This window comes from Heterocephalus glaber, unplaced genomic scaffold (assembly GCF_053883595.1).
Source record: "Heterocephalus glaber isolate CG9 unplaced genomic scaffold, H.glaber_assembly_v1.0 deba00001579, whole genome shotgun sequence".
NCBI classification, from domain to species: Eukaryota; Metazoa; Chordata; class Mammalia; order Rodentia; family Bathyergidae; genus Heterocephalus; species Heterocephalus glaber.
In genome coordinates, this window is record NW_028258360.1 from 2784442 (window position 1) to 2810277 (window position 25836).

Genomic DNA, 25836 nt, shown 5'->3' on the forward strand with positions numbered 1-25836 from the left:
GCAGAACTAGCTGGCTTTGGGAGAGAAAGTGGAGCAGTTTGCACAGTGGTGTTATGAGAAGCCTAATGGAGTGCGTTTCTTCTCTGAGTCAAGTATACACTCTTCTCATTTACCAAAGTAAATATATAAACACATAAGCATCAATTAAAGTCAATGGATTGGTAAATAAATGTTTTTGGAATGAGAAAATCCCCATCCAGCCAGCTGAGACACCCTACACAATATCCAAGCTACGCTGAGGCCACATAGGGAAGAACTGCAAAGACTTAAACTGAATTAAATGAAACCCTAAGAGTAAGGCTGGCAGAAAACATAGAGCTCAGGCACTAGCAGCTGCTATGCACCCCAAAACTGTACAACAGCACCCCAGATCTGCTTCTGACCGCCTGCAAAGGGACACTGGTAGCCCAGGCTGAGCTTTGCTGCCTGCCCACATGATGCCCAGTTAGCTGGCTCTAGATACAAACCTTGGAAGCATTTTGAAGAAACATTCCCGGGTCGCTGCGTGAGTCAGCAGGTTAACACTGACTCCACAGCTATCCATGTGCCAGCAGCCCAGTCAGTGACCTGGACTCCCCCTGCCCAGTCCTGGCCACTGCAGGACAGCCAGCTGACCGGAGCCAGCCCTGTGTCCTTCCAGCTTGCAGGAATCTGTGGCCCATGCGAACCCAGCTTTTCCTCTCTTTGGTCATTTGTCTTCCCAGAAGTGCCCTGAGAAATCTGTGATAACATCCCATAGAGACGGCCTTGGGTTTGTGGGACTTTGTGTTTGTCCAGGCTGTTAAGAGGAGGGCCGTCTTTCTACAACTTTCAACGAATCGACCAAAGCTCACACGGTTTACAAGTCTCATTTTGCCTGCCAAATACTGCCTGACTTAACATTGAAGATCAAAATAAATATGGAAATATCAGAGCATTTTCAAAACGGGAGATTTTCATGTATTGTTCTTCTTAAGGGCAAATCTTTAAGGATATTATCCTCTGGAATTTCAAATGTAAAAGGAAAATGTGAGATCAGTATCTTAAACAGTTTCCAAGCATAAGACTGGAGGATTATATTTTATAAAGACAAGCATATGGACATCAGCTTATGCTGGTTGTCTTACCAAGACAATTGACGGCAGTGTCAGATAATCACAAGGTGCTTAATAAACGTAAGGTCCTGCTATCCTCCTCCCTTTTTCTGTGGTGCTGGGGATTGAACTTTGGCACTGAGCTACATTCTTAGCCCTTTTTATATTTTTATTTTAAGATAAAGTCTTGCTACATTACCAAGTTGCCCAACCTGAGCTCGAATTTGGGGATCATCCTGCTTCAGCCTCCCAGAGTGCTGAGATTACAAGTGTGCACCACTAACCCAGCCTCTTAGCTTTCCCTTTGTGTTGTTGGTAAGCCTTTGTGAGGACCAAATCAGCATTAGCAATATATCATACAGCAAGCCAAGGAAACACCTTCCCCTCCAACCATGGGCTAGAGACGCAGCAGGAGGGGATATGTGTCTGGGTGGATGCTTTTGAAGACTGTGAAGCTGACCTGAGGGAAACAGGCAGGGAAAGGCGAAGACTTGGAGCATGGCAATGACAGCCAGAGGGCTGGGCGTCACGTGGAATACCACCGCCCTCTTCCTGACCTCTTCCTCAGTGGCTCATTTGACACTGGGTGCTTTCAGTTAGACTGAGCTCACAGCACTCTGTGCAGGAACCTCTGCTTTTTATTTAGTTAACTCCAAGTCTGCAGTACATAATGATGACATTCTTCACGGCCAGTTGGTACACATATGTAACACATCTTAATTCTTTTTCTGTCTCCTTCCTTTCTCCCCCAACCTTTGCAAAAGACTATCTCCCTCTTCCCTATCATCTATTCCTGCGTGTCTGATTTATCGCACTTAACATTGTCACAAGATGCATCCATTTTCCTACAAATGACTCAAGTGTATCCTTCTTTATGGCTGAGTAGTACTCCACTGTGTATAAATACCACATTTTCTGTATCCATTCATCTGCTGATGGACATATGGGCCACTTCCAAGATTTAGCTACTGTGAGTTGTGCTGCTATAAACATGGGTGTGCACCTGTCACGGTCATGTGATGTCTTTAACTCTTCTGGGAAGATACTTAGCTGTATGAGCATTCAGCTGGGATTTCCTAAGCTGAAATGAAAATTACCTTTGCCCAACTGGAGCCACCTCTCAAGAGCTCATGGCCTCTCCGGGAGCAGCAACTAAGGGAAGCTTCATTCATTAACCCCCCACCAGGTTTCCAGGCAGTAGAAAAAGAATTGGAGAACTGCAGCCCCCTCTCCTGACCCCCACTTTTCCATCTCTGGTGTCCACCCTGAGCCCTCATTCCCCAGCCGAAAGGCTCTGTCCCTTTCTACACTGAAGCTGGAGACAGAGAGGGTGGGTGTTCTGAGGCCCTCTCTTCTGTGCCCTGCCCTGGCCTGGCATCTTGTCAGCTGGCTCCCAAGCCTCCCGCTCCACTTGGTAAATTGAATTAATTTATATGAAATTGACCAAAGTTGCAGGCTCAGCATTCTCAGTGTAAAAAGATGACAAACCTTACTCATTAACTTATTTTTTTTAATTTCCTTAGAGAAGAAGCCTTTGGTTGTTCTTGTGGCCACCTCAAGTACTGCATCTGTCCCGACCAGCAATTAGCACAGGGGCCGGGACAGGGGACACAGGCAGTCTGCACCTCCCCTGCCTGGGTCGCTGCTGAAGATGTTCATTATTTACAGATGTGCAAGGAGTTTGCACCTCTATGTCAAAGACTGAAAAAAATTCTGCTTGAAAAATATTTGAGGGGCAAAAAAAGGCCCTGAGAAGGTATCTGTCATGCAGAACTGAATTCCATACGAACTTCACAGTTAATCTCATCTTTCACCGCATTTTGCCATGGCATGATTTTCCAACACATCCTCTTTTGTTTGGCCTTCCTTTGGCTGTACAACATGCAAAGGAGAAAAGAACAATGGCTGTAAAGCCCGCCCCGGGACGCGAGGGCTCTCCCGTGCTCTGGGAAGTGTTATAACGAATATTTCTGGCATCCGCTGCTGAGAGCAGCTTGCCGCTAGCGGCACTTGAGTCGGAATGTCACATGATACAATAATACACAAATCGGGCGCGCAGAGGGGGAAAATCATGCAAGCTGTCACAGGTACAGTGAATTTTCACGAGTATTCAGGGTAGAGATGTAGACATTCAAATCTGAAACACGAAAAATATAAACACATGCATAATATCCATAAATACCAGAAAAATATTAATAGGTGGAACATACCAATTTTTACGTAATCATAACCCAGGTGGCTTCTTTAGTCAAAAATCTATGGCATAAATCTATGAATGATCTGGTACTAAAGCCAATGGGAAAAATTTATTCAAATACCACCAACTGTCTTTCCCATTAATATTCAATAATTAATTTTCTTAACAAGCCCTTTCTACTAGTTCTTTTCTAGAATACAACTACAACCTGAATGATAATAAATCTTATGACTGCCTTATTTTTAAAAATATCTCAATGTTAACAATGAGTTATCTCACCTTGCCTTAAAGTAAATATATTACGAATATTAATTCTAAGAACATTTTTTAAATCAAACAGCATTCCCTTTTCTTTATCCCTTATCTATTCATCTCCACTATTTTTCTGATTACCAAAAATAACTTTCTTCTAATTTTATTAGTGACATCTTTCTAATTTAGTCTTTTCAGCATTTACAGTTAGGCTACCTTTGCCCACATTCTGGCTCCCTCGGAACTGACTGTGTACCCTCTACCAGAGGATATCATCTTCCTGTGCCTCAGTTTCCTTTTCTACCTCTTCAGGTTCCTGTCAGGATGAAATGGGCTAGCGTGGTGCTTGGGACAATGACTGAATAAGACATTGCAGAATAAGCTCTGTGTTAATGTTCTCATCTGGAACCCTAAAGTGCTTTAAATACGGACACGTTATTATTCAAAGTAAAACACCTGTTTTTGTTTCTCTTTTCTTCTCCTTAGCCTATGGATTGCTTTAGTTTAAGTCATTGGCTTGATTATTTTAAGTAGGTCATCTGTAAGATAGAAAGAACCCTAACAATCATGTTGTGTAACTTCCACATCTCTATACTAGGTTCCTTTTTAGTACATGTTTGTAGTGCATGGAGTTTATATTCATTTGAGGGAGTAGGTACCTGTGCATAGCACAGCTAATTTCTTTTTTAATCCCCTTCCTACCCATCTCCCGCCCTTCATCTCTGAATCCCCTTTCCTCATTTTCCTTCTTATTGTTATTATTAACTCATATTGATGGCATATGATGTTTACATTCATGGTGGGTATTTAGTACCTGTACTGACACATCTTAAATCTTCTTGCATTCCCTTCCCCTTTTTCTCTCCCCTGCTCTATGGTCTCTGGATCCCTTCCCATTTACAAAAGATCATAATTATTGTCCTTGGTTATTTGACAGTGAATTGTACTTCTCGCGAACCCCAAAGCCACTGAAGTGCATAATTCATCTAAGCTTAGAGCTTGATGCATTCTCAACAATAGCTACAAATTCATTTTCTGTCCCTTTTAGCCACTGTTTTGAACAGCTTGGGTCTCCAGCCCACCCTGTACTGCTACTTCATGGTGTGAGTAAAAACAGGATTCCTGACTGATGGACATATTCCTCACCACTTGGTCTTTAATTCTTTCTTTCCCTTTAACTTGCACAGGATAGCAATGGTTTACAATACATTTGCATAATGATTACATCATGGATCCTGAAACTACCTTCCTAAAAGGTGAGCCATGCAGTTGTAATAGTGTCCTCTTTACACCATGAGAAGGGAAGGCTAGGATCTTGCCTGGGACCATGGGATTAGAAGCATCAGAATGACATGAAGCCCAAGTCTCAAGAAACCCTTCCAAGATATCTTCACAGATCACTCCAGTTCCCCCAGTGTTGCTTTATCCAATTGCATCAGTGGAAGCAAATAACTCTGAAATAGGCAGAGAAAAGAAGCAACACCATAGAAACAACAAAATACTGTCAGAACAGACAACAAGATGTTTACGTGTCCCACAGCTCTGAGTCAAGTTCACACTGAGGCTATCTACATGGTGCAGATATTTAGGAAAGAAATGAGTTCCATATCCATCCAAGATGATACTGAAAAATAAATTCCTTTTGGACCACAGGAGAGAAAACCAAAAGAACTGGCCTCACTTGTTTTCTTTGTATTTAGGTAATGAATGACTACCTAAACCCTCAGGACCCTGTTCCTGTTCCTTTGGAAGGATTAGAAAATCACTACTATTTAAGTACAGTAAGTGATTTTCAACTCTAAAATGGAAAGTTTTCATAGCCCCTTTACAGAAATTTAGGTAAAATGAAGTGTGACACTTTCATCCCGCCTCCTAGGCCCACAAAGACAACAGATGGTCTCTGAGTTTTAGAGATCTCTTTGTGTTCTATATTAAAATGCTTTCCAATAGATTGACATCGTGTAGGAGTCTGGCTCTTCATTAAAAAATTGTTTCTCAGGTTTTGTGCAAATTCTTCTGTAAAGTATAAGATCATGAGCTATGATGGTTTGCAGCTTGGTACACAGAAGCTCTGTTTTCATTGTAGTGGGATCACTTTCCATCTCAGGAATGGTCTGCGGAATGAGACAGTGGGCGTATGCGCGGATGTTCGGCCTCGGTCATTCCATTCGCTAATGTGCTGTGAGGGCAGTGTCGAATCGGTTTGTTTACTGTACTCGAGCGTAGTGGGAAAAATTAAATTGCCATCAGAATGCTAACCACAGATTCAAAGAAAACTCAGTGCAGGTGTGGTATATTTAGGCTTGGACTTGAAATCCCGACCCACGCATCTGCAGGGGCACAATTGCACAATCACAGTGTTCCATTTGTCCTCCAGAACACTGCCAGAAAAACGAGCTTTGGAGCCTGTCTTTCCTTCAACCACATACTAACGCTCAAGAGACCAGAACAACATGAGAAAACCGGAATTCAATAGCAGTACTAAGATGATATTAAGTGCATTTTTCAACTATTTGCAAAATCCTCATCATGAGGTCAGAGTATCACATTCTACCATGAGGAGAACAGATTGAAAGAACTTACACGTTCTTATTTCCGTGTAGTGAGCCATCCTACTATTAAAATTGCAGAACGACTGTAGAAGTTCTCTTATTATGGTGTGCCTACTAGAATCCTTGAAGCAAAACAACAAAAAGTTAAAGTAATTTTCCAGAGGAAAAACATGACTACACAGCTGTACCCAGGTGACCAGGGTCAATGTTAACAATGACAGTCATATTTATAGCACTGATTGGTATCCTTGGCATGATGGGTGAGAACATCACTTCACCTCTGAGCTCTCCCTCTCCAAGAACCCACAATCACAATCTAAATGTGAAAAATATCAGGCAAGCCAAAAATTGAGGGAAATCTTTACAAAACACTTAACCAATGCTCCTCCAAGCTCCCAAGGCCATCAAAATCAAGGGGAGTTTGCAAATGTTGTCAGTCGAAAAGACATTAAGGGGACAAATAACTAAATATAACTTATAAACACTTAAAATCATATGTGAAATGTAAATGAGAAAAAGGTTAAATGTAATCTTATATGGGATCCTAGAAGAGCAAAAGGGCATTAAGTAAAAACTAATAGAATCCTGATAAAGAATAGACTTTAGTTGGTAATAATGTATTGCTATTGGCTCATTAATTGGGACATACACAGTATTCTTACATTAAGATACTAAGCAAGGAGAATCGCGTGTAGGGTATAAGGGTAGTATTCCACTAAACCCAATATCATTCTGAAACAAAGACGATTAAAAATAAAGTCATTCCTTCTCTTTTGCTGATTTATATGTATCACAATAGTTCAATTAACAAAAACTAGTTTTTGTTTCTTCTGTTTTATATGGCGATATAGTAGTTAGTGCCCAGGGAAAGCCAACCAGAGCTGGGACACCTTCACGGCCCCTCCGTAGACCCTTCACTGTGGGTCTATTCTTCCCAAACAGGTCCCAGGCTTGGGTATATAAGTCACAATTGAGATTTTAATTATGTCATTTAATTACTTTTGACATGATTTCCATGAAAGTAGATTGAATGATTTGCAAAAACTTGCTAAAGGCAAAAGGCTAAAAATGTTTATTTGAATGTAAATGATCTCCTACCATAAAAGATCAGGAGAAAACATGTAATAAGAATCAAGAAAGATCTGCACTCGGCTTGCTTATGTCCTTTAAGTTCTGCTCCACTTAAAGGCACCAAAATTAGAAATCACAGACCTTGGGTGTGGTTTCTGTAGGAACTTAAATTAGTTCAACCATAATCAAAGAACACACCATGAGCGATGTCCAAGTACTAGTGAACTTACACATTCAGGATTACATAAGACGTTTAAGGCATTGATCCCACTGACTAATTGATCCCAACTGACGAACCAAGACATTCTGTTAAACATGATTTTTAGTCTCAACTCTCACACATTAATACTTTACAGTAGGCTTTTTTCCAACATTTCCTCATTTTGTAAGCTCAGGTTTGTATCATGCACTGTTTCATAATGAATTCATTGTGTAACTCTTCGCCTTTTTCCCTGGTGGACGACAGGCGCACGCACGGGTGATTACCTAATTACATTGTGCTACTTGTGAGAAGCGAATTCATTAAAGTGGCTTCTTAGATGAAGAGTATAATGTGCTATGTGAAAGTCGCAGGAAAAAGTCCCCAAGAACAAAAGAGCTGAAAAAATATACGTATTTTAAATTCAATCTAAGGAAACAACATCATTTCCATAAAATTAAGTGACTTCATTTCCAAAGTACTCTAAGTAGGAGTAGAGATGAGAACTGAATAAATGTGCTGTGCTTCTCTCTTGGGTTCTTGGTAATAAATTCTGCACCAGACAGATTATACTGGATGTGAATCTGTTTATTTCACGTGAAAGCAAGATTTCTAAGCCATCCTTCACCTTCCCCAGTAGAATCTATCTTTCTGAATGATGGTGACAAAGCTGCTTCTTTCCACAGGAGTAAAAAAATTTCATGCTAATCAAAGTTGAATCGTACCAAGCTGTTAGAATTTTCTAAGCAAAAAAATAAATCAATCAATATACAAACCAGCAAGATGCTGCAAGATACGACCAATGGAATGAAATGGTTATTTCCAAATTCAGCTGTTCACCAAAATAAGTCCGTAAAAATGATTGTGCCTCAGTCTGGAATATGCTTTAGAGGCGTGATTTTTTAAATAGGGCATTTATAAAAATATACTTGAGAAATAAATTTCAGCATGTGAAAATGGATGCGACCTCTCCCTTGGGAATATGAAACAGGACACCAGAGAATCCGGAAGTGAGTGCACTTTAGGATTAAGGAATGTGCGGGATTAAAGGGCAGTGGAATTTTCACAGTGCGCATAGGTTTGGCTGCACTCTTTAGATTTTCATTCAGAGCATCCAACTGCCAGAAATACAGCTTAGTAGGTAAGCCAGGGACCAAAAGGGAAATCAAAAGAAGAACTACTGGGGCCGGCTGAATTTCTTCCTGTCCCCTGGGCATCTCCCTCACTTCCATGTAGGTGAGAATCCCGGGCAGCGTGGGAGCTGGGGCGGAAGGACAATGTCAGGAGAAAAAGGGAAGGGTGCCGAGCCTCAAGACCTGCAAGGCTCCTTGTTTCATTTCCTTCCCTGCTTCCTACCAGCATCATCCTCGAGACCGAGACCACACCATGAACCAAGAAGCAGCCAGGCTGAGTTGGGCAGCAAGGATAAACTCCCCTAGGCCTGAGGATGGTGAGATCCTGAAAATACATCACCTCGGCGAACACCAAACGTACCTCCGCCCAGATATATTTTAAGGACATCAGAGAGAAAAACAAATATGTAAACTACACACAAAAGTTGAATTGAATCTTTTAAAGTTCACTGAACTTATGCTGAAACAAACTTCTGTTTATAGATATATTCCATTTCTTGTGTGTTTGGAATTAAATTTTACTTAACTGATATTTTAAAGCTTAGTGTTCTGTCATCGAAAGTACAATTTTAGAATATACTTCTATTCCTGCGAGTGTCTCACATATTTCAAATCTGCTGCGTGAAAAAAATACAAATATCATATGCAAAAATTACAATCAACCACGTACACAAATATGAAACATGATTGTTTCAAAGAAAAGCAAAAACCACCACTCTTCTCTTCAGAACCTAGCTCAGAACTCCTCTCTCCCACCAACCTTCTTGTTGCTTCTTCAAATCCTCTCTTCCCTCCACCGGAAAATTAGAGCATCATTATGCATACATTTTCTACTTTCTCCTGTTATTAGTTCCCTGTGCCTTAATGGTCTCGTCTAATCTTGCTGGTCATTTCCAAACAAATGCTTTCAACAAATTATTCAGCCTCCAACTCTTCTCTCCCTAGACTTCACAGTGCTCTTGTATTACCAAGATCACTCAGCATTGATGTCATCTTTTCAGTCACTCAGGATTAAATCTTCTGCATGATCTTCTACAACCCTCTCTCCTTAACCCCTCACTTTTAAGCAGTTAGAAAGTGTGCTCATTCTGCCTCCACAAGGATTTGAGTTTGCAACTACACTGGATTTTGAATTCCATGAGAACCTGAGTCTTACATTTGCTTATGTGTCTGTCTGTTTAAATTTCTGTAGCCTAAAAACTTTAGTACCTGCTAGTACATTTAGAAATGTACTCTACATATTTGACTGCATTTATGCTTTACCATATCCCGCAACTGTAACTTTAGTTGTTCGTCTTTTATATTATTCATCATCACACGAGAAGACATTTTTAGAACTCCTTTGCTAATCACTGATCCCTGACCTAAATTTTTTTAATATTGCATGTTCTCTTCTTGACCCCAACAACTCTTTCCCACACCCATACACCTAACTTTAACAAAATTTCAAATTGGTAATCACAATAAAGAGATGATCTTAAGGAAAAAAGGTGACTGTCTTTTTTTTCATTTTTTAGGCTTTCCCCAAAATAAAATGAAAATTTGGCAAGCATTAGGTAATTACAATAAAATGTAAATAGTCGCTTCAAATAGTTCAGGCCAAAACTTTTACTGAAATGCTTTGTTTTAGCCATCTAATTGACAAAATTGGCCATATTGCTAAAAATTTAATTTACCTCAGCTGTGCAGATCTATAATCAAAAGTGGCATTTTGGAACAGAGTAGTTCCTTATACATATTTATGGGGAACTGACTTTTTAAAAAGAGTTTTCTATAAAATTTCACATAATGTATCTGACGTAGAATGACTAAGAGAAATATGAAAACACAATTCAGTTGGCAGTTACTGTTTTCTGACATTGTATAAAAAGTGCTACTTGACTATGTTGGAAACATCAAAGAATAAGACATGGGTTTATAAGCAATTGAGGAAGAGATTAAATATAAATTAATAGATGATATTGTATTAGTTAGCCTTCCTGTCACTGAGACACAATACCTGCACGATTTAAAGAGTAGAAGTTTAATTTTAAGCTCACAGTTTCAGTAGATTCAGTCCATGGTCAGCTGGCTCAAAGGCAGGAACATCATGGTGGAAGGGCACAGAGGAGCAGAGTTGCTTAGTTCATAGGGGTTGGGATGGAACAGGATAAGAGCCATATATAGTATAGTACCCAAGACCACACCTCCATGATCCACCTAGACACACCAAGGAGGGTGCTTTACTAATCTTCTAGGTGTTTCTTAATCCAATGGAGTTGACATGTCAGGATTAATGGTCACATATGTAGATTACAATTAAAGACAAAGTGAAAACACAGAAGCACTGACTTCTGAGTTCCCGTCTTCTCCCTCTTGCCCTTTAATCATGCCTCATCCAACCCCTCTCCTACTGATTTCGCAGTCAAAATCAACTCCACATCTGTGCACACACAGAGGGACGTGGGAAGGGAAAGTCACAGAGCTTCACTGGCACAGTTCCCTGGAAACCTGTGACTATTAACCTCAAGTGGGCCTTTAAGGCTGAAAAGCAACTTACAATATCCCCAGAGATGACTGCAGACCTCCTTTCTTCTCAAAACTCCAGTTCTTACAAACCTGAGTGCCACCCTCAGCTAACAGCATTGCTTCTGATGTTGTTGAGAAAAAATAAACCGCCAAATGAACCCTGCCCATTCCCACCACCTTGTCTCACAGTGGCCTGCGTCTGCCCCCAGACAAGCTGTCTTCCTTCCTCTTACTGTTGCTGAAAGGTCCAAACTTTTATATAAAGGCCACCTCCTCCCCTGGCCCCAGATCCTTTCCCAGGGTGTCTATTCAAGAGCATCCCCATAGAAAATTTTCCCCTTGATTGTTCTTCATTTTCTTGCTAACTCAAGGAAAATGTTTAAAGATTTCTAAACATTACATCAGCATTCTGCATTGTTTTCTGCAGGGAGTGGTCGGGGGTGCCAGGTGGAGAGATGGAGAGATGTTTGTGGTCTCTCTCATCTCACATGTCTGCAGCATTTCCTGTGATGAGTCTCTCCTTCTATCTTAGGCACTAATTCATGCAACATCAGGAATCTTTTCTTAACCTTCCAGTTTCTCCAGGTTTCTCCAGGTCCCTCCTCAAATCCCTGTGCTACCAACCTTAACAGACCAGCAGCTCCTCCTCTCCAGCTACAGTGATTTCCTGAGTGCAGCTATGAATTTAAGCAGAAGAACTCTCAAATTTAAGTCCCCAACCCATACCTTGGCTCTGAATCCAGACTCAAAAGTCCAGCTGTCTACTCACCATCTCCCCCTAGTTATCTTTAAAAAGCTCTCCAATTTAGCAAGGCTCAAGCCAGGCTTCTGATGACCAAGTCCAGCTGTCATCCCACAAATTTCTCCATCTCAGTAAGTGACAATGCCAGCTTTCCAACTGTTCAGGCCAGAAATACGGCATTATCTTTGATTTCTGCCAACTCTGCTTCAAATGTATGTCCAGAAACTGACCTTGTTTCTGTTACCTGAACCCAAATCACCCTGGTTAGGCAACCACACTTTTGTGCCAGGCCTATTTCAAAAGAATTGCATCTAAACTCGAGACTCGGACATCTATTCCAACACAGTTGCCGTAATGATCTTTATAAAACGTATGTCTGCTCATGTCATTCCTTTGCTCAGAATTCTCCAATATCCTCCCATCTCTCAAGAGTTAAAAACAAACTCCGCACTCTGATCTACAAAATCCTAAATGAAATGACCACCCACTGCCTCTTGGACATCATCCCTCTCACCTCCTCCCTCCGTCTACCCCATTCCAAGTAGATGCCTTGATGTTTATCAAATGTCCCAAGCCTAGTCCCACCCCAGGACCTTTGCACTTTACTGTCCTCTTCACCTAGACCTTCTTCCCAGACAATCTATAACTCTTCCGCTCACTCCCCTCAGCCCTCTGCACAACTATCAGGGAGGAGTCCTGTTATGTTTATAGTTAGAGCCCCATGTGCTCCCATAGGTGGGACTTTTGGAAGGTTATTGAATTATTGGGATTTGCAGCGGCATTACCATTAGGAGGCGGGGTCTGCTCAGAAGAGCTGGGTTCCTAGGGGCATGGCTTAGGATCCATCTCCCTTCCCAGCTCCTCATTTCCGCTCTTTGCAACCTAGCCACCATGACATGAGCATGTTCCCCTCTGCCATGCCAGTTCTGCCTTGGAGTCAGCTGGCTGTGGACTGTAAACATGAGCCAAAATAAACCTCTCCCCCTTAAAGGTGTGGGTGTCAGATATTATTTCTCAGAGACAAGAAAAGCGACTAAGAGAATTCCCTTAACCACCCTACGTAAAAGAGTATTCAGTACCCAATTTGGCCACTGCCTCTGTCTTTCTGTTTTATTTTCTTAGAACTTACAACCATTTTATAGAGTTTATATTTCCTTCCTTATTTTGTAACTATAAACATCACATCATGGGGAAAAGAATTTCGACTGCTTTTTTTCACTTCGGGTTTCCCACATCACAATAGTATACCTGGTACATGAAGGGAAATTGATAAATATTTGTTGAATAAGTGAAAGATTTGAAATTTTTAAAGGATGTTTAGATGGAGAGCAAAAGCAAACATGTACAGAGAGTTCAATGCAAATCACTGGAGACCTTCCTGGTTTCTCAGTTGTGTTTCTTACTTCTCATTACCTAGTAATGCTGCTTCGGCATACTCAGAAAATCTGATTGAAATGTATTTCCGCTTGATGAGAGACCCATGTGAGGTGAGTCTACGGAGCAGGACATAGGGTTAACAATCTTGACACTGGTAGGGCTGGGATCAAAATCAGAGCAGGAATCTGGGTCAGAAGACAGATCTGGAAGAGCGCAGGTATTGGACCAAGCAGCTTCTCAGGCAGCTGCCTCCTTTGAGCAAGAGAGAGCATGGGGTTAGGTGGGAAGAGAATGGGCTCAGAAAAGAGAGCAAAACATACACCTTGCTGTTTATCCTCAGAGACGTATTTAATCTAATGGGTTTCTCTGGCTTTTGTACAGGAAGACACAGAATTGGGTTCAGTCATGGTTTTATTTTAACAACTTGAACACTGGTATCAAAATCACCAAGTAGCTTTTTGGAGCTAAATTAAATATACATTAATTCCAGTACTACAACAGTGGTCCCTCCATCCAGCAAGACGATGGATGAGGATGTACTGAATGTCAGAGCCTCTGCCCTCCTCTACAAAGGTCTCCAGTGATTTGCACTCTGGGTAGATATGCAGTCTCCCCTATCAATCAGGAAGGATAAGGAGGCATGCATACCTGTAATCCCAGCTCTCTGGGACACTGAGGCAGGAGGATTGCAAATACAAGCCCAGCCTTGGCAACTTAGTAAGCTCTGGAGAGTGTATCTCAAAATTTATAAGAAAGAAAGAAAGAAAGACAGACAGACAGACAGACCTGGGGACACAGATCAGCTTGAAGGCCCAGGATTCAATCCCCAGCTCAAAACTAAACAAACAAAAAAATCGGTTGGAACTTGTAGCTGATGTGAGATTATAGAGGACACTGGGATCGCTGCCTTACACCTAGATCGTTGTCTCTCCAGGGAAGCCCTGTGGGAAGGCCTCTTGCCCGAGGCCACACCAGCTTTAAGCATGGACACGAATCTTCTTTAAGAGAATCATCTGACAGTTGAGGCTGCCTTCAGCCACTGCTCACGGGGATGCAACCTCGGGAAGGGGTTTGGGCCAAAACTGAGCAGCTAAGACCCTTGCTCCTGATTGCTGACCCATAGAAACTGTGTGCAAAGTGTTTATTCCTGTTTGAAACCACTGAGTTTTAGAGTAATTTATTATGCAGCACAAGATAACTAAAACAATGGGCATATGAAATCTACTTGAAAGAAAATGAACCTGGAAAACAAAAGCGTGAGCCTTCTAACAAGGAAAACTGTGTAAAACTTCAGCTCAGCACTGAAAACATATTTGGTATAAAAGACAGATAAGGCTTAGATTATAGGTTTTCTCAAAGGCAGTTGGCTGACTTCTGATGACCTTTAGTAAAGCTAAAATATTAGCATTTCAATATGTCTGTGTAACAGCACAAATCACCTAAACTATAGAAAACAGAATTCCAAAGACTTTGAACTTTAAACTCTGAAAAACATTAAGAAGCATAATTTTCTGCTGTTAATGCAATAGGCCTGGTTTAAAATATAATAATTACCAACCGAGGGTAGAGTGTCTAGACCACAAACAGATACACAGTATGGAAGACAAAAGACAAAGTCAAGCCAGGGCTATGAAAGAAAATAACAGGATCAAAACCCAGATAGAAATATTTACTTAGGGTAGAAAGCCTGGCATTATAACTATATCTGTGTGGTACTGGGTTATGTAAATGTAAGTTTGCTTTAGGAAGTCAACTAGAAATTGGAACATAGCCCTTCCATATATGAGTTCAGTTGTCTCAAATAATCCTTTTCTTTCCTGGCTTACAACATCCTCCTCGAAGTGGTGCTAAAGGCAGTGATCGGAGCCAACTGAACTCAAATCACCAATTGCAAGTCAAATTTTCAAATAAAAACATCAAATAATCTGCACTCAGCCTGCAGCAGCACCTAATAGTGTCAATATTTACTCCAGTCTTGATACAGCACCCATTACAGGTAAGGCAGGTTATAAATCTAAAATTGAAGACAGAAAACCTGAAAATACTATCTGGCTTCTCCTTTGAAGCTCTAGGGATGCATTTAGGAGATAAAAGTTAAATAATTTCAATGGCCTGCCCTGCCCTCAAATAAAGCATTTAGCATTCATTTACTCCTGAGGGATGTGCTGCTTGTTTTGAAAGAGATGTATGGCTTTGATGCTTCCCTAGAAATCAGGTTGTAAACCTCTAGGGGGCTGGAGCTGTGTCTATTTATAGCCCTGCCTCTGGCCACCAGTTTTGGGTCCTGTATTTGGCCAGTAGATCACTTTTGAGTGACAGATGAGACAGACCCTCATTTTCTAACGAAAATACAACCAGCACACATTGCATGCTTCTTTCCTCAGGCACTGAGGATACAAAGCAGTTTAAGAATCAGCTAGGCCTGATGGTGCACACCTGTAATCACAGCAGCCTGGAAGGGTGAGGCAGTCGGATCAAAAATTCAAGCCCAGCCTAGCAACTTAGTGACTTAGTAAGGCCCTGTCTCAAAACTTAAAAAATAAACATAAAAAATAAAAAAGGGCTGGGGATGCAGCTCAGTGTAAAGGCCTTAGGTTCAATGGGGAGGGAAGAGAAGACTGAAAAGGGCACTTCAGAAAAGGACATCATGAAAATGATGACATTGGAGCTTTGTCATTACGTAGACAGTCGCCTAATGAACAAGGTAAGAGTTTCCTGGAGTTTCCCAAAGTAGGACTGTGTGCCCAAAATGGTGTTAAAAGAGTAACCATCAAATACGTATCTCTCCTGGGGCAGTCAGAGCAGAAGTACGAATAGGAAAAGTAGCATATCCTCTCTCAAGCATCTAGGCCTGCTCCCCTTCTGAACAATGAAATTTGGAGCTCCTGGGGGGGCTTGAATTGAACTCTCCACCATGAGCAGCTTCTGTGGCAAGAGTAGACTTTTGCAGTCCACCCGTGGCACCCAGAACAATGCCCATCCCAGAAAAGGGGTCCACACCCTGCTCCCCAGAACTTGTGCATCCATCACCATACCTGTCAAAGGGGACTTTGCAGGTGTGGTTGAGGTTAAGGACCTGGAAAGGGAGAGATCCCTACATGAGCCAGGTGGGCCAATCCAAATCCCATGAGGCTCTAAAGGCAGAGGCATTTCCCTTCCTGGCTATGGTCTGAGAGGCAGCAGGAGCAGGATTTGATACACTGTGCTGGTTCTGAGGTGTGGGGCCCACAAGAGGATGGGAGATGTGCCTGACAACTTCAGTGAACATGGACATTATATGCCATAAACATGAACTGAGATTAATAATATCAACATGAATGAATAGGAGGAAGGGGAACTTGAGGAGGACGGAGGGAAGGGGATTACAAAGAAGAAGCGAGCTGGGTTGTATACATGTACCAGCACCCCAAGATGACTGTAAAAGGCATGTGCTGCAAACATCCATTAATAAAATACAGTTTTTTAAAAGATGGAAGAGGCGCCCCCAACTCACAGCCAACAAGGAAATGGAGACGATCCAGCAACCGCATGGTACTCTGCCAACCTCCAAACAAACAAGAAATGAACTGTCCCCTAGAGAAAGGATGGAAGGAAGACTGCTGACACCCTGATTTCAGCCAGGTGAGTCCTAGCAGGATTGTGAACTACATAACTATAAGATAATAAGATGTCAGTTTCCATTGCTGGGTTTGTGGTAATTTGTCTCAGCAGCAATAGAAAACTAATACTCGCGCACTTTCTGGTTTTCCTTTCACAGATGGAGGTACAAGAAAAGGCTTATAACTTAGGCTTATAAAACCAAACACTGTTCAAGACCTAGACCTGTTTCTACAGTGAAGCCATTTATTTTAATGGCCTGCTTCGAAAGGGGAAGAAGGACTAAGAATGATTTTTTTTTAAAGCTACTATTCCTTGAGGTGATACCACATACTGGTTATTGTGCCCAGTGCTTCACAGCAGTACACAGCAGTACTGATTGCCAATATCTCTGAGCCAACATAAATGGATGTGGATGTGGGGCAGGCTCTTCCCAAGCACTCCACATGCAGTGACTCACTTCATCATCACAACAACCTGACAAGGTAATATCTGCCATCACCCCATCTCACAGATGAGGAAACTGAGAACCCAATGATATTAAAAAGGTGCCAAGGTCCCAGAGATGGTAATCACTTAGTCCCCCCAACAGCTCCACCGTAGACACCAGCATTCCCCAGAAGCACACTGTGTCCCGGGTACTAGGCTAAGTACTTCACATTCATTGACATGCTCTATCTCCAACAGCACCCCGTTTTGCAGACCAGGAGTGTGGAAGCTAGGAAAGCTGGATACCTCGCTCCCTGTTCCACCATCAGCACAGTGTGGCTGAGGTTGGAACTGCCATCTCGGCCAGCCAGGTGTTCCAGAGAAGCCAGTAAGGCCAGGCCAGCAGCAGAAATGTTCCGCTGCCTGACGATGTCCTTGTCTCAACAATCATCAGAGGAAAGAGCTTGAGACAAAGCTTTCCAAATAGGTGAATGAAGCCAGATCTCTCCCCAGCAAGTTCTGAGCTCCTCCTTATTGGCAGAGGCTGGGCTGTACAAATGCCAAGCAGATAACTCACACTGTTTGTATTTAATAACAGAGAGCATCCGTCACCCGCCCCCTGTCCACACACAACATAGATTATCAGGCTGCATCCGTGTTTGTTGGGTCCCTGCTGGGTGCGGGTCACTGTCATGACCGTTCCCAGACACTCAGTGAGGCAGAATGTCACTGAGCACGCTGACTGAAACTTTCAAGAGAAGTTAAAAGAGCTTCAGCGATCCAGCTGGGCATGGCGGTGCCCCCTGTAATCCCAGCACGCAGGAGGCTAAGGCAGGTGGATCACCACAGGTTCCAGGCCAGCCTGGGCTACACAGTGAGTCAAGATGGGCATACATAGTGAGACTCTGTCTCAAAAGAAGAAATAAAAGAGCTTCAAAGATCTAATGAGTAATGGTCATGGCTCTAAAGAAACTTGTAGGATACACTGTCGGAAACTGAAAAATGCAGTAAGTTATCGTGTTCTAAAAAATATTCAGCACAATGATATCAGAAAAAGGAAATGGGCTGAAAGTCAGCAATTTATAGTCAGCTAGTGCGGAGTGGCCTGAGCCACTTGACTTGTGTGCCTCCCCATCCTCATAGGTAAAACAAAACTAGTCCACAAAACATTCAGTATCTTCCGAGTTCTGCTTTCTGCGATGCTGCACCTTGCGAGAGAGAAGTGGGAGGCTCAGGCAGGGCTGCTCTGAGGTGCTAGCTGGGTGGGTGGAGGACCTGGTACCGGGGCTTGTACCAGGGTAAAGGATGGCAAATATCCAAACCCCAGAGCCACTCGCATAGATAGGAGGATTTCTTTAAAGGGGGAAAAAAGGCCCTGAACAAAGAGCACTCCAACTTATCAGCACAAATGCAGTGAGTTTCCCAAGGCCTGAATAAAAACGGGACACTGGAAATGGCAACCTTGCTAAGTAAATGATGGCAGATGTGCTTGACACTTGGTGAGCGGGACTTAAACGGAAGCAAGCATGCTCCCACGCGTGTGCACACACGGGCGTTGCACACACCGGGGCCTTTGCCCAGCAGCGAGCCCGTGTGTTCGCCCTCAAGTGAGCCAGAGCAGGACCACAGGGCGCTGTTACACAAGCTGCACTGCATTGAACCAGCCCGGCACAGCTCGCCTGGAAACGCCACCAGCTTCCTCCACACAGAAGGGAGGCCCTGGAACTCTTCCAAGCCCAAGGCTTTTATCAGCTGGGTGGAGGCAACCACTGAACCAGAGGAAAGGGCAGGCTCCTCGCCCTGCACCAGCCAGCCCTGGGACGCCAGCTTCTGAGCCCACTCTCAGCGCCAGAAAACACGGGGGCTTCTGCCCGATCCTGCTAGGAAACAGGACAAAAGACAAGAAAGGAGCATTTTCATTTCCCAAATGAGGGCTGCTGAACAAGAGGATCTTGCGATTCAGATACAAAGCGCCGTACCACGAGAAAGTAAATTCAATAATAAACTGCAGAAGCCAGGCGAGCTCTGCAGTGTTCGGTGAAAAGCAAGCTAAAATTAGGGTCATCTGTCACAAAATTGCAAGAGATAGAGCAGCCACACATTCATCCCTTAAATCCATGATACTAACAAAAGTTGCACAGAACTAAATAATTGCTAATCATTTCAGTGCAGGGATCCTGCTTCTTTCCCCTTCCTCCTACGTGGCAGAGGGACCTCTGTGATTTTTGTCCTGCATTTTGCTTTGTCTTGAATCTCAACTACTCTTGAATTAGCTAAAATTTGTTTCTAGAAATCAGTTCAATTTGTTTCTAGGGAAAAGGGAAAATGCTGGGGTCTCCCCACCTCTAATGTTTAAACCCTGCCAGACCTGACTCACAGACACGAGGTGCTCAGCGCCCACAGACAGCGCACGCAGCCCTGAGTTACCACTCACCAGCTCAGGACTTGTGTTCCGACTGCATAAAATGAGAACATCTGAGCCCTTCTGGCCCCGTGATTCTGACACCAGTTTACCTTTCAATGGTATGGATTTGAATTGGGAAAACTTTGGAAGCGCTTTAATTCTAATAATATCTGATGATAGAAAGAAAGGAAAATAAGAGCATAGTTTCATTCTTGTGCTATTGGATGTTGGTTAAACACAGACACGCACACACGCGCACACACACACACACACGCCTTTTCCCCTTTCTTAATTGGGTCTTTGGCTTTTCTTTCCTTTTATTTGAATTACACCTATTTAAAGTGAAAAAAAATACATATATCTAACAGACAGAATCCCAGAACTCAAGAAGTGGAGTGACCTTGAAGAGCACAAGAATGAACAGACAAATATTAGAGAATTTACTTTCTGCATTAGAATGGAGTCTTTCTCTCTTTAAGCAGGAGCTGAGCTCCCATGTGCATTTGTGTTCTCCAAGTTTGTGGCATAAGGGACTGAAAGTGTCTCTCCAGGCTAGGAGAGAGCGGGACACGAAGAATAAAACCTTCCCTTGCCCGTGTGCGTGTGTGCCTGTGTGTGTCCATGTGTTACTGCCTTCCTCTACCTATGAAGTAGCAAACCCCACAGTCTGGTTGAAGGGAGCGGCGTGGCCTCCCTCAGGTCTGCAGCCCTGTCTCTGGAGTGGACCAGTCCTGTGAGGCCAGGTTCCAGAGCAGATTGCTCCCCCTTGGGGGCAGGAAGTGACTGCCAGGGCCTGTCTTCAGCAGCAGAGAGCTGCATCCAGGGCGTGACCTAATTCAAGTGGTGTCCTTCCTTCGTACCAGCCTTACCTCTGCTGATCCTGCCAGCTGTGCCCCATATGCCCACTTCCATCCAGATTCACACCTGCACACATGCACACGACTCCACAGAGGCTGGGTCAGCCCTTTAGCCAGGAGCTGCTCCACGACACCTCATTCAGGCTCTGCCATTCATCACATTCCTCAGCATGGTCCAGGAGGTGGTTCCTTCCCTAGGGTGGAGGAGAGACAGCTCCGAGAGCAGCTTCTGGAGCCAGAGCTGAGAGGGTCTTTACTGAAAAGGCCAAGAACAGATGACATTGCGCCAGGAGCTCCTCCTGCCCTGGTTTCTGGGCTCTGGGGGGTTGAGCTTTATGATCTATTAGGCACAGTCATCTGATTCGTGCTGAAGAAAACATCTTTTCATGTGAGCTCTTTAAAGTAACATGAAGTCTTGTCATCGATGCTCCCGGGTAAGTGGGGTATCTATGGTCGGAGCCCCAACAGCACTGTTGGCAGGCGACCCTTTGTCCCTTTGCTGAGTCACCTTATGCATTGGGAACAGGTTGGGGTGAGGGGAACACTACCACTACAAAGCAGAAGTACCCTCATAGCACCGGTCAACAAAACGGAGCCCTAGAAAAGCCCCATAGGAGAGGAGTTTTAAAACAGCAGTGCAGGACCCAGGATACGAGCGAATAGAGAAAGAGCCACCCTCAAGCACAGGTATCAGTGCTTTTCAGATACCAATGGTCAATGGTGAGCACAGCGCAAGCGGTCCACTTCTCTGTGGATTTCTTAGAAATACAAAAGATGCACTACATTTACCAAAACAAAACGTAACAATAACCAGAAAGCTTACTCACGGGCCAAAATGTCTTCCAAATATTGAAGCAAACTGCTCAGAGATGAGGATCTGAATAGTATGAAGGTCTCTTATTTTCCAGCATTTCTTAAATTTAGTTGGCACATTTCACTATTTCACGTTTACAATTTGATTAAATTTGAATTTAGGAAACAAGTGACCTCTGTCTCAGTTTGGCTCGACTACGACAAACTGTCTGATGTTTTGGAATTTTCAGACTCTGACTTTCAGTTCCCATCTGCTAAATAAAGATTTCCATTCTCTTTACGTTTGCCTATGATTTAAAGCACCATTCCTGTCTTTTGTATGTCTGAGTTTCCATTTATCATATAATGAACAATGCCCAAGACCTGGACAAAGAAGGGTAAATCCTGCTTGTTCATTTCAAGGAAAGTGGGAAAAATATATGCATTTCACTATCAACCACTGTTAGACATTACTCCCTGGATAGATAAAACATATGAAGACACTCAGCTCTAGCCCTAGGAAAAAGTAAGAGTGATTATTTGTAAGAGAAGGAGGTTTATTGTTCTTTTCATAGCATAGGCTTGAAAGCTTTCTATCCAGGAAGCTCTTGCTCAGTGTTTTCTGCTCTCGGCTTCAGCCCTTCCGTCCCTGCCCTGGCCCTGCTCTGTCCTTCTTCCCCACTGGCCCTTCAGTGCGGGGCTCCCCATGCAAGGAGTTCAGGAGCTGTGTGGAAAGGCAGGTGGGGTGGAATGGGTATAAAGTCCTGGAGAAGACAGGGAACCTTCCTTCCTGGTCAGCGAGCCTTGCAGAGCAGCCTGCCCTTCTTAAGCTCCACCCAGGAGCAGAGCTACTCAGGGACAGGACAGCACCTCCAGCAACATAGCCTCCCAGTTCTCCACAGAGAAAGGAGCAGGCAGAGCAGTCTCGCAAGGTCACATTTATCTCTCCAACAAGAAACTCAAAGTGAGCTAAACCCCTCTCTGAAAGGGCCCTGTGCCTTGAGGGTACCGCACAGTGTAATCCATAGCCCTGGGCTTTGAAGACTCCACAGACAGGGTAGCTGGTGGAGCCATAGTTAAATGACAATTACGTGTCCGGTCCTTTTATGAATTACCACAAAAGAGGACAATTCAGAAACTGCCTGAGTCTCAGAAGGTAACATTGAAGCTTAATCTTGAAAGATGAGCAGGAGTTTATACCTGGAAGCGGGGAAAGGGCATTCCTAGCACAGGGAAAGGTAGCTGAGAATGCAAGTCATCATTTACGGAAGAGAGAAGGGGAGTCAAAACAAATCAATGCCAGGTGTGAGATGCATGCTTGTGATTCCTGAACTCTGGGAAGCTGAGATCGGAGGACTGCAAGTCCAAGGCCAGCCTGGGCAGCTTAGTGACTTAGACAGACCCTCTGTCAAAATGCAAAAAGAAAATTAAAAAGGGCTGGAGATACAGCTCAGTACAAAGATCTTGAGTTCAGTCCCAAGTACAAGAGAGATGATGGGGTGGGGGGGAGATCAACCAAATTCTTGGTTTTTAAATTAATAAGAATAACATCAAAAAATTTCTATTTCCATCTCTAGTCAAAAAGAAGTAAAATTTTTTTTTAACTAAGAGATATTCACCAAAACCCTTCAGGTTACATTCTAGAGAAAATCATTCATAGACACCAACCCTTACATTGTCTTCTGCAGTCCCAGTGGGAGAGTAACAATATCACTTCTCACATCCCTCTGGGAAGTAACACACGGCTGTTCGTGACAGAGAAATAAGATAAGCTCTAAAAGACAATAATTAAACACTGATTTATGGCTTAGCAATTCCCTAAAACCACCAAACCTCTTTTCCATCACTCAGGCAGAAAAGGCAGCAGTCACAGAACAATTCGGCAAACAGGAAAAGACCCAGCCAACACACAGCCAGTTGAGACCTGTGTTCCTCGTAGGGAGACACATCCAAGCGCTCCACACACCAGGCAAGCCATCTTCGTGAAGCATTAGATATCGAGGAGAAATGGCTCATTTTCCTCAAGCTCAACTGGAAGAGACAGAAATTTCTTCCTGCTGCTTACACAACAACAGAAAATCTATCAAAAAGTGTATTAGGTAGCAGCGATGTCATTTGCCCAATGTGGAGGTTCTACAAAATGTAGCCATCAATAAAGTATATCCGTGTGTGTATTGTCCACCCCGCTGGAACTGTTTCTCTTGCCACCAAAGGCCCGAAACACGTACTACATGCACAAGTCCAACAACACATATCCTGCCCTGGCCGCTCACCCATTTTTTCTGAATGTATCCCCAGTTGTGCTGTATATATCGCCTGAGACAAAAGGACTCTGTTCATATGGCTTCTCGGTACAGCTTCCTCCAAACAACCACACATCTATGGAATGTCTGCATTTCCCATATTCTTGGACACATACAAAGATCCAACAATTAATAAGAAACCATCCTTGCCCTCAGAGAGCTGGTGGGCTAGTTTTATTACCACACTCATTCACAAAGTAATTATTTATAGTAAGTCCTCAAAGAATGCTTGGTGAATAAACACGTGCATGGGCATGCAAATAAATAAATGCCAATCACTCTTGCCAAAATGTTCGCCAGAGTTGCTGTGTTCATTCTGAAAGTTCATGTCTGCTCTCAGAAGAAGATATTGTCTTCTGTGTCTTGACTCTTAGGAATCTCCTACTGGGAAACGAAACAAGGATTTGTGCATACTTACCAGGAAGATGAGTTGTTTGTGGACATGGAGTAGATATGGTGTTTTATGGATCTTGTTTCTATTAGCTTTAGCTATAAATCATATGTATATAAAATATACTATATATGCAACATATATAAATTTTTGTATGTATTTATATATTCAACAGAACTATATTAGTTACTATAATGTATATATTAATATATAAGAAAATATTCACATAATACATGCGTATGCCTATACAACATACATATATGCGTATGTGTATATACACAGGTGTACCTGATGTATACACAGGTGTATGATACACACCGGTGTATATGCATATCTGTGTATATACACATACGCATATATGTGCACGTGTGTATGCTACAGCGTACAGTATACACGTGTGTGTGCTGTGTGGATATGATACACACACACGCATACACACCTTTCCTAATAAGTAAGTCAAAGAAATGAGTAGCAAAGTGAGAATGTAAGAAATCTGCTTTTTCCTCTTTTGGCAAAGACTCTTTTCAAAAGGAATCACAGATTGCTCTGTGGGTTAGTCACACGTGGACAGAAGAGGCCACTCCAAGGCTCCCAGCCTTCACCCTGGCAGAGCAGAGCGACGAGAGCCGTGCAGTGGAACCCCACCTCAGCTCAGAGAACCAGCACCTGCGCAGCCCTCTCCCTAAGCAGCACCTGTAACGCTTCGCTGTACTTTTTCGGGTGCGTTGTGCTTGGCTAAGCTCCCTAAGGGTAGGCACTGTGTACATTTTGTCTTCAAATGCCTGGGACTTGCACTTCCAGCTCAAATGTTACCAGTACAGGAAAGGAACCTCAGTGGCATTGAGCAGGTTCACCAAAGTAAACCTAAAATGCATTTTCCTTTGAGCTTGTAAGTGCTCCCTCTTGAAATCATTGAGGATCCCCTCACATACCACAAAACCAGTGTTGGAAATTTCTGTCCCAAATATCATTGTCTAAAATACATTAGCCTGGGTCCTGTGTCCCCTACGGAGAGCCTTAGACCTGAAATAAACTAGGTAAGACCTCAAATGCAGCAAGGCAGTGAGTCTAACACAGATTTAGTGAAATCTGAATTCCTTCTTCTTGCCTTTCTAGCAAATTATTCTTTTGCAGTATCCGAAGATAGTAAAAAACCTGTCGTGCATTACATTACACTCTGTCGTGAATGTAGCAGCTCTGTCAAAGAACAGAAACTAGGCCATAACTACTTAGGTGCCTAACAAATACCATGCAATCCCATAGCTATATTTTTTAAGGTATGAAGCTTTTGGGCAGTGCATCTTATTAGGAGAAATATGCCCTTCCAAGAGGCAAGAGCCTGAGCTAGAAGAGCCCTTTGGGTTCCATATTCAACCTGGAAGATAACAGGGTATCAGAAATTAGCAGAAGCACAAACTGTTTGCCTGGAGAATATTTTGATTTTCCTAAATTCTAAGCTAATGACCTTTTAGCAGTAGTATCCAATCATGTTTTCATGACAGACTATTATATCATACTATTATGTCACAAACAGTGTGGGCCACAGCCAAAGTAATATTGCCAAAAACAGTTAAAAATCTTAAAATCTGCAAATAATGTATTTTAAGAAGTTAACTCAGATTCAATATTATATCTCCTTAGGAAATGTCACATACATGTACCACCTCCCAGGATGAATGTAATCATTGTGTACTACAAACGTGTACCAATAAAAAAGTTTTAAATAAAACAAAGTTGTATCTCCAAGATCATTACTATCACTGTGATTGCAATAGGTTTTTTCACACGTAAGAGAAGAGAGGAGATTTCCAACAAATGTATGCAGGATCAAACACACGAAAAGGAGTATCATGTGCACACAAATGTCAGGTATCATTCAAGCTCACGACGAAATTAAATCCATCAAAACACTGAAAACCACATATGACAAATCAAATAAAATGCATTTACAAAAGGCCT

At 42.8% G+C, this 25836-nt stretch overlaps 1 protein-coding gene across 4 annotated transcripts in view; it reads right to left on the reverse strand.

Annotated features, from left to right (window-relative positions):
• Fgf14 (fibroblast growth factor 14) overlaps window positions 1-25836 on the reverse strand; it is a 629887-nt gene that overhangs the window by 522581 nt on the left and 81470 nt on the right. The window contains exon 1 of one of the 4 annotated variants that reach the window (XM_021239318.2): window positions 468-24035. The exons of the other annotated variants lie outside the window; for them this stretch is intronic. The gene's annotated coding sequence lies outside the window, so the exon portion shown is untranslated. Of the gene's footprint in view, window positions 1-467; window positions 24036-25836 lie in introns of those variants that run through there. 4 annotated transcript variants of the gene reach the window in all.